Source organism: Polypterus senegalus, chromosome 15 (assembly GCF_016835505.1).
Source record: "Polypterus senegalus isolate Bchr_013 chromosome 15, ASM1683550v1, whole genome shotgun sequence".
Classification (NCBI taxonomy): Eukaryota; Metazoa; Chordata; class Cladistia; order Polypteriformes; family Polypteridae; genus Polypterus; species Polypterus senegalus.
The window spans coordinates 34759828-34775133 of record NC_053168.1 but is presented as its reverse complement, the minus strand read 5'-3'; positions in this window follow the sequence as shown (position 1 = coordinate 34775133).

The window sequence follows — 15306 nt, the reverse complement described above, 5'->3', positions numbered from 1 at the left end:
TCCGATCCCTCCTCGGGACTCCGTGACTACTTTGTAGTCGCAAGATTTGTCGGGACCAGCGCTTCAGAATTTTGAACTTTTCAGGTTGTTGTTGCATTTTAATACAACTAAGCACGAAATGTAAGCCGCTGCTAAAACCAGATGTGTTTGAAATGTTACAATTACTTCATTGAGTACCTTAAATTTACATACAATATACAGACGACACTTTGAAGTTAGTATTTTATTACTTTTGTAGACAGGGACGCAGTCTCCTAAGTAAAATGAGGCCACACTGCCTCTGTGTTACAAGACCGCAGCCTCTCATTGTTGCAGATCTCAAGTACTTGTAATTGTGCCCTGCGTAATTGAGAAGTGACATCTGTAATTTTGATTACTTGACTGACAGATTATTGATCACAGATGTTTTGTGTGTTGCGGTGTATTTAGTGTATTCGGCCTTCTTCCCCTCAGCGCTGTTACTCGGTGTGCCATGCGATGCCTTGTACCTCTCTTGAACCCGTCGCTACATTTAAACTAGATTACAAGAATAAAATTGGAAGATATAATTTGGCTTTCAAATAGCATGAAATACTTACATTTTAATCGATTTAGCTTTCACGAGAAGAAATGTGGTTAGGTTACCCATTGGCGACTCTGAAGTCGTCTTTTTGTGTGCCCTGCGGTGCGACGGAGTAGCTTATTTCTAAACCTGCGATGATAGCCTCGGCCATTATAACTTGTATCATAATCAGTCATGTTGGAACTTTGTATATGAAATGTACCGTCTGCTATGAGTAAAGTCGAAGAGATGGGAAGGTGGGAGTGTGACACATCGGGACAATTTAGTGATGCAATCCCAGAAGACGCCACTAGATGTCATTCACAGACGGGAAATCTTTCTTGCTTTCGTGCGCGGGGAGCAAATTTGAGATCTGATTACACTACGCGGGCCTGAGAGAATTAAACTGTATTATGTATGATGGATTTCATATATGGCATACACACTGTTAATAGATGAACGTGACTCATTTACCTAAACAATACCTATAGTTACATTTACGTTTCCCTATAGTATGTGTTAGGTCGGGTTTATACTTAACGCGCGCCTGTGGACGCTACTGTTTTACAAGCGGTGTCCCGTTTATACTTGTGCGCTTACTTTACATAAATCTGGTAGATTCCACCAGGTGGCAGTGCGAGATATTATCACGGTGAGAACAGGTTCAGCTTCAATGTGTTGGGAATTGCCCGAAACACACTTGAAATTCGGAGGTCACCTTGCCACAATATCTCTGAAAAGGTTGGATGTTTAATGATTAAATCCATCAATCCAGGGATGCGCCCATTCCAGCTAGCATTGGGCACGAAGCAGAAACAATCCCCGGACTGGGCATCAGCTCACACTACAGCTACACTAGCGTCATTTTAGCATCAGCAAATCTCCAAACCTGAATATCTTTGGAAGGAAACTGGAAAATGAAGTTAGTTAATGATTTATCTGTAAAATGTAATATATAGGGTGGTCCAGAACTAATTATGCAGTTTTCATTACGCTATAACTTATTAAGTTTATTACATAGAAAATCACCCGAAAAATCCCGGACCATCGAGAAGTGTGCGAACTGACAACATGAAGAATCGTCTTCCCGCCGAACTGGAATCGTCTCCGCATAAATCAAAGTCATCCAGACGATCTGTATCTGCATAACTAGATCTGGACCACCCTGTACATAGCATAATGCGTTTCATCATGAAAGTGATATCAAGTATAAATCTAAGGATTCTAAATGTGCACAGCGCTGGAATATCAAAATTGTAATGTTTTCTGTGTGGCGATTGCTGCTGTCAGTTCATGACGAAGCCCCAACAGCACACAGTGATTAACAACTGGGTTAGTTTTCAGATTACGTTTACGACGGTCTAGTTCAGTGGCAAAATAAACTACGAGGTTAAAGTAGACGTTTAGAAATTTAAATATTCACTTTAATCACAAAATACAGCTTTTCACTCTGTCCCTGACTTTTTTTCTCAGTGGATCAGATATGCTGCCTTATATTCTGCTGCTGTTGCGAAGTTGCAAAAAAAAAAAAGACGACACATAAAATGGGCGAGACCTTTAAAATGTTTCGAGTCATTACGATGGAGAATATACGACGCTTGAATATAAAAGCACCACGAATGCATTTGTATGTCGGCATGTTGCTTCGCCACATCAAACCATTCTTTAAAGATCGAGGCACGCACATCGATCACATATGATCCGCATAGCGGCTTTCAGTCACATGTAGACAGTAAACAGACACTTTGACGTCACGTTCCGACTTTATCACAATGCGCCCCCAGACTTTTTGCTGGTACTGCAACTCGCGCGCGTCGACTTATTTTTATAGGTGGAGAGTTGGAATTGTGGGATGTGGCACGAAGTATTAAGTTTTGAGATGCCACTATTACCAGATATTCCATCGTTTGTCACGTACAGAACAGGATTGTGCTCTTCAGCGCAGAAGACAGTGGGATCAATCGGAATATGTCTTTTAAATCTGGTAAGACGACTTATGTTAATTTCTCAGTAAGTCGGTGTTTGGAAGTCGAAGTATTTATGCCATTTTTGATATACGGTTTCTACAATGCAAAGGCGAGAAGTCCGTTCTGATAGCATCGTCAACAAGGCAGGAATCAAGAATGGACGAGACAGCAGCGCATCTCCGGTCATATTGAAGCAAACGCTGGTTCAATTCATAGTCGCGCATATTAGGAGTGAGATGGTAAGGTGGTTGGGTGCGGTGCGGCGCGTCTCGGTATTTTTTTTGAGTCTTCAAATAAATGTTGCAAGTAATTCACATCGATATGGATGTGTCTCGATATCCTGAATCCACAAAATTAATTAGAAATGAATGTTGGCTTCAAACTGTTTATATTACTGATTGTCTGCACATTTCTTAGCTCTCAATTGTTTAACGACACTTCTGGGTGGGATGTCATACTCTATCCGCAGACAGAATCTCAAGATCACAAGAGACGATTCGGGACTGATGGGAACAGAATGTGGAGCAGTTCAGGACAAAATAGTGATCTGACAGTTGTAGAATGTGGAGACATCCTCCAATGGCAAAACCTGTTTGAAAGAACCCACCCTTGAGGCGCGACATTACAGAAACACCTAGCAGTTGGGCCATATTGGCAGGCTTCCTCCTTTCCTCTGAAAATATCAAATCTGTGTCAAATTTGTTTCTGTTTGTTCTAATTCTATTTGATTTCACAGTTGATTTAAAACATATGAATGTAAAATCCACTTTGAATTGCGCTTTTTGTTTTCTTCATTCCTTTGTGTATATTAACATGAGGAAGACTGGGAAATGAATTTATTTTAATTAAAAACCCATTTTCTAAAAAGGACAAATTAATACACATCTTTCCATGGTCACTGTATGGCATACTTGTGTTATTTAATTCATTTCTCTGCGATAGGTAAAACACTTAGAAGTGGCAACGTTTTCATGAATTGTTTCCTGCTTTTTAAAGCTTTTAATAGTGTTTACTCCAGGGGTCCCAAACTCCAGTCCTGGAGGGTTCATTTTAACTAGAGATGGGAAAATAATAACGAGGCGCTGAAGCTTGTGTCAGTCAATCTGAAGCATAGTGAGTCGAATCACTGTGTCAAATCACCGCTGTCACGTGACCCGTGATGTTTGAAGCTTCGAACGTCTTCAATGCTTAACGCGCACTTCGTCGGTTTGACAGCTTTGACGCTAAATTAACAGGTAGCCTATATAAAATGCATCATTCTCATTCAACAATGTTGGGTTGTGAGGATGGAGAGATTTGGAGCGCTTTGGTGACAGATGGCGACTAACAGTGGAAAACGGCGTTCAAAAGTTTGGGAGCACTCATACCAACGAATAAGATAGAATATGTTGCCTCTTTATGGTCTGCATTTTATATTCTGATTAGAATCGTATTCTTACACTGTTAAGTGAAATTAAACAATTATTGTGTCTCAATTATACAATACGGTGTACAGTAGGTGCGGTGTTTGCTGTTGTCTTACAACAGCATGTCATCCATGTTGAGACACCTGCATAGGCACTTGTGAAGCTGCAGCAGAAAATAACTCTGGTATGTCCTTATAGTCCAGTGTTTCAGATTTAAAGTTTTTTTTTTAACAAAAAACTCTCTAAATTCTAAATCTATTTGAAATGAACCTTCAGTTCATTTTAGCCATCATACTGAAATCAAGTTATATTTGTTCTTAAGTTGAATCTGGAAGGTGTCTTGTGTTTGCACATTAGGTCTGCATTATACTACCATCCTTTTTATTTAGAGATGACATAGAACACTTACGGGCGGCGTGGTGGCGCAGTGGGTAGCGCTGCTGCCTCACAGTTAGGAGACCTGGGTTCACTTCCCAGGTCCTCCCCGCGTGGAGTTTGCATGTTCACCCCGTGTCTGTGTGGGTTTCATCCGGATACTCCGGTTTCCTCCCACAGTCCAAAGACATGCAGGTTAGGTGCATTGGCGATCCTAAATTGTCCCTAGTGTGTGCTTGGTGTGTGGGTGTGACCTGTGGTGGGCTGGCGCCCTGCGTGGGGTTTGTTTCCTGCCTTGTGCCCTGTGTTGGCTGGGATTGGCTCTAGCAGACCCCTGTGACCCTGTAGTTAGGATATGGTGGGTTGGATAATGGATAGAACACTTACTTCTGGCACAGTGCCAAGTCTCCTCTAAGAGATACATTCATTATTCAATGTCTAATGATTGTGTATTCATTAAATAGTATAAATGGGCAAGGACCTTAGCAGAATAAAATAAACACAGACTTTTCTGAACTTTTAGTGGTGACTTGAGACTGAAACAGTGAGTGCTGCTTCACTTGTGCTCTTGAGAGTGTGCCTTGAACTCAGTTAACCACCAGATGTGGCTGTTCATACTGGGGCTGAGGCTTCAAAGCTTTGAATCTTTTTCAGCACAAATAGAAAGAAAGCTTCAAAAGGCTTCATTTCCCATCACTAATTCCAACCCTTTTCTTAATTAGTGACCTGTTTTTGTCTGCTAATTAACTTCTTTTGAATTCATTATAATTGACTTGCTCTTGAAGGTTCAAACCCCTTAAGTGTTTCTTTTACCTTAATTATAAATGCACTGAATTATTATTATTATTAATTAGCAGCCAAACAATAATGAGATACAAAACGAGCCAAAACAACTGGTGTCCATCATATAATATCTGAAAATAAAGAAAGGCGAAGGTCTCAGGAATGCTGAATCTGCTCAGGTCTCCAAAACATTTGAACAGTGCCCTTAAAAAAGAGAAAATCAACAATTTCTGAAGTGTCTACTATTGCACAATGAGAGCAGCAGCAAGCCATGGAATAAAAAAAAACGGGTTTAATTAACACCAAGAATCAGAGCCTAATTAAGCAACTGCTTGGAGTTTGAGACCCTGACTTAGCTTGTCTTCTGTTGGCTCACTCACCTCACATTTCATTTCCATTTAAGGAAAGAAATGAGGCAAATCAGAGAAACAATGAAGAAATTCGGGGGAACAGATCTTAAACAAAAAATTAAATTAAAATTAATTCAAAAGAAGTTAATAAGCAGCAAAAAGAGGTCACTAATTAAGAAAAGGGTTAACATGAAAACCTGCTGCCACTGGGGCCTTCCAGTTTACTCCTACTCAGTATTGATTTCTTTTCTATTTTATTAGTAAGGTTTGGAATTTTCTGCACAGATCTTTTTCTTTATTGATTTATATCCTACTTAACATGGTTTTTGGGGACCTTAATCAACACCATTACATCAGAGTTCCATTCCATCACATGCTCGGTGACGTCCACGTCTTTGCAGTCATTTGTCACTCCGACTGACTTTCCTTTTACCTCCATGTTGTTTAGCATCTGGGTTGTTGGGTGGCTTTTCCCATGCCAGGTTAATCGATCTCTTAGCTGTGCTTTAGTGTTAGCCATTGTCCAAACGTTTTTGAATTCATTTTTGAATATTTCTTGAATCCATGTTGCTTGTTGTTTGCTTTGTCTTTTCTTGTAAGTTTCCAGTTGGTCCAGCTCTTTCTTTTTTATGATCTAAGTTTGAATAATTCCATCTATCTTTTCATTCTCTTTCAGTGTTTTGGTGCTTGGAAAGAGGGAGTTTTATTACTGGGAACATTTTGGAGACTAGCAAACTCCGCTTTTGTGTGTCGTTATGTCTGCTGCTTACCCTTTGATTCTTTCTGCCAGCTTTATCACGGCTGCTATATACAGGAAGGGGCATAAAGATCTCCCACATTTTGAAGGGGTATAAAAAATGAATGAAGCTATCCATCCATCCATTTTCCAACCCGCTGAATCCAAACACAGGGTCACGGGGGTCTGCTGGAGCCAATCCCAGCCCACACAGGGCACAAGGCAGGAACCAATCCTGGGCAGGGTGCCAACCCACCACAGGACACACACAAACACACCAAGCACACACTAGGGCCAATTCAGAATCACCAATCCACCTAACTGGCATGTCTTTGGACTGTGGGAGGAAACCCACGCAGACACGGGGAGAACATGCAAACTCCACGCAGGGAGGACCCGGGAAGTGAACCCGGGTCTCCTAACTGCGAGGCAGCGCTACCACTGCGCCACTGTGAATGAAGCTATCTAAAAGAAATTGTATATATTTCTGAAAAGCACATAAAAAACAGTTTTGTTTTAATGGGTTTTAAAAATCATATCAGACAAATGGAGGCCATCGTAGGCCACACATTGCTAAAGACGTTCCCAGAAGTTCTCCATTGCTCTCCAGGTCATCTTTGGTGTAAAGGTGTCGATTTCCTGCCTGATCCTTTCCTTCAAATCCTCAAGAGATCGAGGACAATGTTTGAAAACCTTTTCCTTTAGATATACCCAAAGAAAAATGTCACATGGGCTTAAATGTGGTGACCGTGCCACCCACCCCACATCTCTCCTTAAAGAGATCAATTGCCCAGGGAACATTTCCCTCAACAGTCCAAGTGAACGTTATGCTGTGTGAGCTGTGGCCCCATCCTGTTGAAACCACACATGTCCTCTCCTTGGTCTGCCAGGTGATGTTCTTTTCAGTGTGGACCCAGTTGCCCGAAGCTTAGAAATCTTAGCAAAATCGTTTTCCGATCTGGTACAGATGCAGTTCAACTGAGAGCAAAGCGTGTACATAATACTGTCTGCGTCGCTATCGCAGAACGGTTGTTCTCATAATACGCTTGAACAACAAAGCCCCGATGTTCACTGGTCCAACTCATGATGGGTACTGAAAACGGTAGAGCCTAGCCAAACGAATGAGACCTACCACACCTCTCTACCACCAAATGAGAAATGTAATACATGCTAGTGCAGCATTTAAACCAAAAGCTACAATGTTTTTTTCCAGTTTTTATGTTTTTTTTGTTTTGTTTTTTCACAACAACATAAAAGCCTATACTTACACACAAAAACAAGAACATACACACGAAGAAAGAAACAGAACCTCTAGTCTATGTACAGCTGCTACATCAAGCCACAAAAATATGAAATGTCTGATAATTCACAGCAGCTGCGTCAAAAAAATATGCATGACGATACAGAAGTTTGTACCATTATACACCAGCTGCTCCAAAAGGAACATCTGAAAAATGACCACGGTGGGAAAAAGCAAAACCAGCAAGGTGAGACGAGCAAGCCTGGTGATGGAGGGCTGACTGCTCCTCTATCTGAATTTTCTACCCAGTTATTCATTCAGGAAGAGCTTGTAGACCCCAAAGAAGGCACTCAGAGACTCGGGACAGGCAGCAGAATCGAGCTTTATTGCATGGCACACATACAGACTCAATTCAGGTGATTTGAGCCCCGAGAATTCCGTGAGCTCCAAATTTATTACAATTCTTATCACAAAACATTTCTCCCTTTCATACAGTATCCCATCATCTCCTTTACAGGGTTTCTAATAATAATGACCTCACTCATCACTATCACCAGGTGTTGCACACTTTCTCATAACAATATCCTGCCATCATAAACTTTCTCATAACAATTTGTCCTTCGCTATCTCTTTCTTCATGAAAATCCCTTTGGCTCAAAGGATGTACAGAATTTGCCACCTGGAGGTGAGCATCACTTAATCTCTCCTCCCTAATCCTAAGTAAAGATTGAGGGCCTTTAGTTAATAAGTTCTCACCACGTCTTTGGACTCAGTAGAACCCCCCTGTGAAAACTGGACTGCTTAATAAATATTTCCATTAATGTTTACTAGTTGCACTAGCATCTCTTAAGGCTGACATAATAGGCAGCCGTGCCAGTTAGGTGGCAGCGTGCAGCTTCACTGCTAAGGGCTAATAAGCTGCAGACAGCTTGGCATGGGGCCTCTTGACTACTTGAAATAAAAGTATGGGCCCTCAACAATTAATTCTTAAATACAGTAGTTTAAAACTGGTTTAATATACTCTTCTGTAACTTTATTATTATTATTCATAAATAGACACAGACATATAGACCTAAATGCTCCTTTAACTCTCTCTCTCTCTCTCTCTCTCTCTCTCTCTCTCTCTCTCTCTCTCTCTCTCTCTCTCTCTCTCTCTCTCTCTCTCTCTCTCTCTCTCTCTCTATATATATATATATATATATATATATATATATATATATATATATATATATATATGCACTAATATGAAAGCTTGCCTATAGTGTTCCCATAATTAAGCCCTGAATGCTCAGTGGAGCTTGTTTCAGGCAGAAGACCCAAAATCTCGCAGCACATTAGCTCACCTCCTTCAAAGAACACAACGTCCTTAATTCACAGAAATTTAAAACAAAGCAAGTAAAAGGGCAGGCAGGCCGCTCTCCTATACTGAAATCAATTGTGGCCTTTCTTACTTAACTCCTTCATGGTCTACGACCAACTGTAACCCTTACTGTTTTAATGTGCACCAGGATATAATGCTTTTCTTCATATATGCCCATGATTCTCTTTGAATATATGCAAACCATCAACGTTTCTATATGCTGCAATAAAGATTGCTTTAAATGATACTAGGGGGCTTTGCCTCCTACTTGCTTCGCTCGCCCACCTCCTCCCATCCCCTCCCTGGGCGCCCTACGCTCCAGCCACTTCGTGTCTCTGCCGCTCGCGTTATCATGTTGAACACACGCTGAGGAGATGCGGTCTGATCAGCTGCTGTCTTTCTGCTGCTGCCGCCGTCGAGCTGCATGTTCTGCTTCGATCATTTAAAAGCCTGTACAGCAGCTGTCCTTTTGTCTCGTGTGATGTTAAAGTGTCTCTCGCAGGACGTCAAATTGTCTTCCGAGAAGATCACATCTCGTCTTCTTCCAAGCCTTCCAAGATTTTTTTTTTTATAATAGAGAGATGTCTCTCCATAATGGGGATATTTTTTTCCTTATGAAGCAATCACGATTTCATTGTTATGGGCAGCTGAAAAAGGAGCATCTTTTATCGGATTTGTTACTAATTGTGGCAAGTTTGTGTTTCTGATGTACCTTACTCCAGTGCTGCACTGTCTGATTAGATCTCTTTGTGAGTGAACTTTTCTGAATTCTCTTTCAGGTAGTGGAAACTTTTCCTTTGACATAAGCACCAAATCGGGGCTTACGGCGTTGTACAACACCCCAGTGTACAAAGCGGATAGAGTGCAGAGGGCGATGGGAGGCATGCCTGAGATAGGACCACTGAGCCACACAGGTGTGAGGTAAGAAGAATAAAATAAAACTGCAAAGGCTTATTCTCTTTGGATACAATAGACACCATTGCCTAAATATTTAATACTAGCCATCCCCTGCAGCTCTGCCCGCGTAGTAGTGAATCAGGAAAAACTTTAAAAATCAAGAATAAAACGGGTATCGCTAGCTAAGCAGCGGCAAGGTACACTCCAAAACACAGAGGTACACCAACTTGAACGGAGGCTGGCGTGTGAGTGAGGAGGGCTCTGACCGCCTGTCCACTCCTGACATCACGCTTCCCTCTCCCCTCGGCCCGTAGCCTCTGTCTCGGATTATGCGTAAATATATCGCTCCTACAAGCGAACTATGATTCTTAGTGCGATGATAAAAAAAACCCAACCTAAATCCGTTAAGTAGTTCTCTCGTTCGCTAGCTAAGTGGAGGTAAGGTACGCCCCGAGGCTGGAGTGTGAGTAAGGAGGGCTCTGCCTCCCGCCCCTCGGTCCACTGTGTCTCTCTTGGATTTGCACAAATAAATCGGTACCACAAGCGAACAATGATTCTTAGTGCGATGAGAGAAGTTGTAAAATAAACCAGAATGTTCAAGCAAATTAAAGAAAAAAACTCGATCTAAATCTGTTAAGCAGTTCTCTCGTGAAAAGCAGACAGACATATAGAAAGACAAACAGACATTAGATTTTATATAGAAATGAAGTGGCCAAACATTCAATGATATATGATTGATTTAAACTTTCAAAGTTGAACTGCACTCCATGGTTTATGTTTTTAAACAAAGGTGGTCTGAGAGTCCCGAAGCACATAAATCCCAATAAGTTCCAAAAGCACATCAAAAAATGTCCACCAGTCAGGGATATAGCCATCTCTCACTGGCTAGTAATACCAGCAAGGACTGAATCTTTATTAAATAAAATGTTTATTCTTTACATTTAGTAATCCAGACTCTATGAAGCTCCATGGAGCACAATCGCTAAAAGGAGACACAAGGCAATCCAAAGCAAACAGGTCCTAATGCAGCAAATCAAAGAATCGTCAAAAATGGAGCAAAAAAAAATCTAGAAATCCAATTGATCAGAAAAAATCAGCAGACTCACCAACTCCCTGACACGTTCAGAATGAACCACCAGGAACTACGGGAGACCCTCTGGATTTATAGGGCGGAGGGCAGTTCCTGGTGGTGATTGACAGATTGCCCCACCTTGTGGGACCCACCCACAAAACACATGGAGCATAACCAAGTCATACATAGTACACAAAGCACAGAAGGTAACATAACCTCAAACAATGACCCAAATGTGAGAAAAATGAAAAACATAAAACAAGAATATGAACTCCAGCCAAAAATGTGCCAAAGTGTTTCTTCAGAGCAGTGCTATAAGGGAACCATTTCTGGTTAACAAAAGAATCATTCATGTAAAGGGGCCTAAAAAGCATTTTATTTAGATCTGTAACAGGTTATAAAATTATCATGAACAAGCAATAACAGATTTGTGAAATACCAGCGGGTTCATGATTTTAAAAAGGACTCTTGCTGCATACAACAACACAGGCTTAGTTCAGGTTTTCTTGATCTGTTTGTATCTTACACTAGACATTAAAGATTTCTGTTTTTTACCACATATTAGTGATCTTTTCAAAGTCCACAACAACAATTTCATATGCAAAGAACTCTTCCTAGAATGAAATGGGTCTTTGTCAAGCAATAGTGACCCTGTGTTAGGATATAGCGGGTTGGATAATGGATGGATGGGTAGCTCTACAAGGAACCACATAACCCAATAGTGCGCCACTTTAGGACCATTACTTCAAAGAGTGTTGTTTTAGCCCTTGTTAACAGTTACATTTCATTAATGTATTATTTTTGTCAAATGGTATATGGTCTTTAACATATATGGTGTGAAAAATGAATGAGCCAGTATAACAAAGGTCAAGTGAAGTGAGCCAGTAATACAAACAGCCGTAGCACTGATATAAGCTGATATCGCCCGTCCAATAATAATAATAATAACAATAATAATTCTTTACATTTCGTGGTGGGCTGGCGCCCTGCCTGGGGTATGTTTCCTGCCTTGTGACCTGTGTTGGCTGGGATTGGCTCCAGCAGACTCTCGTGATCCTGTAGTTAGGATATAGCGGGTTGGATAATGAATGGATGGATGAATTCTTTACATTTATATTGTGCTTTTCTCACTACTCAAAGTGCTTCAGTGAGTTGGGAGCCACGTCAACCGCCACTAAAGTGTAGCATCCACCTAGATGATGCGATGGCAGCCATTATTGTGCCAGTACACTCACCACATATTAGCAGTTAGGTGGTGAAGTGGTAAGAGAGATAGATAATTAGAGACAAGGAATGATTAGGAGGCCAGAATGACTGGGCTGTGAAGAGCAACTTAGCCAGGACATCGGGATACGCCTGACATTTCATGAAGGATACCCAGGGATTATTTATCACTTCGGAGAGTCAGGACCTTGGTTTTACATCTCATTCGAAGGACGATGCCATTTTTACAGTGCAGTGTCCCTCATCACTGCACTGGGGCAATGGGGTCCACATTCCGACCACAGGGTAAGCGCCCTCAGCTGGCCTCACCAGCACCTCTTCCAGGAGTAACCCAAGCTTTTAATGGTTGTTCTCCTGTGCAAGTGCTGGCCAGGCCTGAACACGCTTAGCTTCAGGTAGATGACATCTTCTGAAGTCCATGTGGTTTTCAGCTGAAATATCTGAGGTTTGGACCTGGAGAGCAAGAGATGTGTTTGTATCTGCAGGAAAAGCTTGGGTTACGGCTCTGAAGAGGTGTTGGTGAGGCCAGCAGTGAGCGCTTACTCTGTGGTCTGAATGTGGATCCCAGTGCAGTGACGGGGACACTGTGTAGTAGAAATGGCGCCTTCTTTTGGATGAGATGTAAAACTGATGTCCTGACGCTCTGTGGTGATAAAAGATCCCTGGGCATCCTTTTGTAGAGAGTCGGGTGTATTCCAATGTCGCCCATCATGGCCTAGTCATTCTGGCTCCCTAATCATCCCCTGTGTCTAACTAGCTAACTGTCTCCCTCCCACCTTCACCACCTAACACAGAGGTGGCCAAAGTCAGTCCTGGAGGAGCTACAGGTTTTCTCCAACCCAGTTGATTAAATAGAAAACAATCCTCGCCAATAATTTAATTTCATGGCTTGTTAGTGCTTTAACTCTGCCATGTCAAGTCATTCTCGTATCCTAGATTTTTTTTTCCTTTCAGAGGATATTATCCAAATGATTTGAAGTCTAAAACGGAGGACTAATTCTCAGTCCTTCACTTTTTTTTTCTTCACTTTAGTTCCAAGTATTTAAATAAACCAAATAGTGCGTGATAAATACACAAATGTAAATGGAAAGAAGCGAGGAAATGAGGAAATGCTGGTTTCTTCTGTCAATTGAATTGTTGCTAATAAGGAGCAATTAAAAACAGAGAATACAGCTGTTTAAGACTAAAATGAGCAATAAGGGTTCAAACTATAGAAGCAGAATTGTTACTTGAGCAAGAAGTGCTTCTTATTAAGCCTTTTGGTTGGAGCAAAAACCTGCAGCCCTCCAGGAACGACTTTGCTCGACCCTAACCTAACAGCTAATGTGTGATGAGTTCACCAGAGCAAAATGGCTGTCGTTGCATCATCCAGGTGGATGCTGTACACTGGCGGTAGTTGAAGTGGCTCCCCACTCACTATGTAAACCACTTTGAGTAGCGAGGAAAAGTGCTATAGAAATGTAAAGAGTTATTATTAAATTGCTAGTCCACAAAACAAAATCTATTATTATATTTCATTACATCGGAAATAACCACCCAAATATAAGGAGACACCAGTAGAGTAGATAAAGGATCATTAACTATCAAATGTGCAACATAACAAACCCACTTAAAACCATTTCAGGATGGAGTGGGCTGAAGTCTACTTGGAGGCAACTCTTCATAGGGTGCCAGTCCATTAGGGGGGCCTTTTAGAATCACTAATGTCACATTTAGAATCACCAGTTAGTGTACGGCACACGTCTTTGAGATGTGGGAAGAACACCAAAGGACTCAGAGGAAAAACCCACACAAGGTCAGGGAGAACCTGCGGACTCCACGAAGACAGAAAGCAGGCATACAACGTAAACCCTGAAAACAAACTCCATGAGCTAGGACCGCTAACTGCTGTGTTAGGTTTGTCAAATACAAAACATCTATACACAAATGACTTGGGATATTGAAGACCCCGTAATTAATTAAAATGTATTACATTGGAGTCATGTTTGTTTAAAGTCACTATGTGCATTGTGGAAAAAAGAAACTATTTTTTTTATAGTAGGGCAAGCAAGGGATTTTTTTTATTGAGAAAAAATAAGAATTGCTAGCAAGTAAGTCAGTTCTGCACCGGGCAGGCTTGTTTGCTGCTTTTGTAGCCATAGTACACTTTAAATATGCAAATTAGACGCTATGGTGTTGTCCAATCAATGCACTCTAATGATGTCAAAGCTTACAGTTTAAACAGCTGGTTTCATGTCCAGTTGGTAGGGAGCAGTGCCAGACACCGCCAGTGTTAACTGCAGTTTATAATTCTTGTAAAGTCAGTTGACGCATTTTAAGACCCTTTAGGTCTCTTCTGCACCATAAATCTATACACTGATTACAAAAGAAACGGACATTGATGCGGCCCTTGTTATTGTCTTTTCATTAATAACAAATTCAACAAGGCATCAAGTTACTTCAAGAACATGAGTGGAATCTCTTAATGTAAATATGGTGTAATGTAAAATGATGCGACTCAAACCACTTACACCCTAACACCAGCAAAACCAAGGAGCTGTTGGTGGATTTTAGGAGACCCAGGCCCCTCATGGACCCCGTGATCATCAGAGGTGACTGTGCAGAGGGTACAGACCTATAAATACCTGGGAGTGCAGCTGGATGATAAATTGGACTGGACTGCCAATACTGATGCTCTGTGTAAGAAAGGTCAGAGCCGACTATACTTCCTTACAAGGCTGGTGTCCTTCCACATCTGTAATAAGATGCTGCAGATGTTCTATCAGACAGTTGTGGCGAGCGCCCTCTTCTACGCGGTGGTGTGCTGGGGTGGCAGCATAAAGAAGAGGGACGCCTCACACCTGGACAAACTGGTGAGGAAGGCAGGCTCTATTGTAGACATGGAGCTGGACAGTTTGACATCCGTGGCAGAGCGACGGGTGCTGAGCAGGCTCCTGTCAATCATGGAGAATCTACGGCATCCACTGAACAGGATCATCTCCAGACAGAGGAGCAGCTTCAGCGACAGACTGCTGTCACCATCCTGCTCCACTGACAGACTGAGGAGATCGTTCCTCCCCCACACTATGCGACTCTTCAGTTCCACCCAGGGGAGTAAATGCAAACATTATTCAAAGTTATTGTTTGTTTTACCTTCAATTTTATTACTCTTTAATTTAATATTGTTCTTTATCAGTATGCTGCTGCTGGAGTATGTGAATTTCCCTTTGGGATTAATAAAGTATCTATCTATCTATCTATCTATCTATCTATCTATCTATCTATCTATCTATCTATCTATCTATCTATCTATCTATCTATCTATCTAATAATGTAGTAGTTTACACTTTTCTTATCAATTGTCTATGCAGAGTGA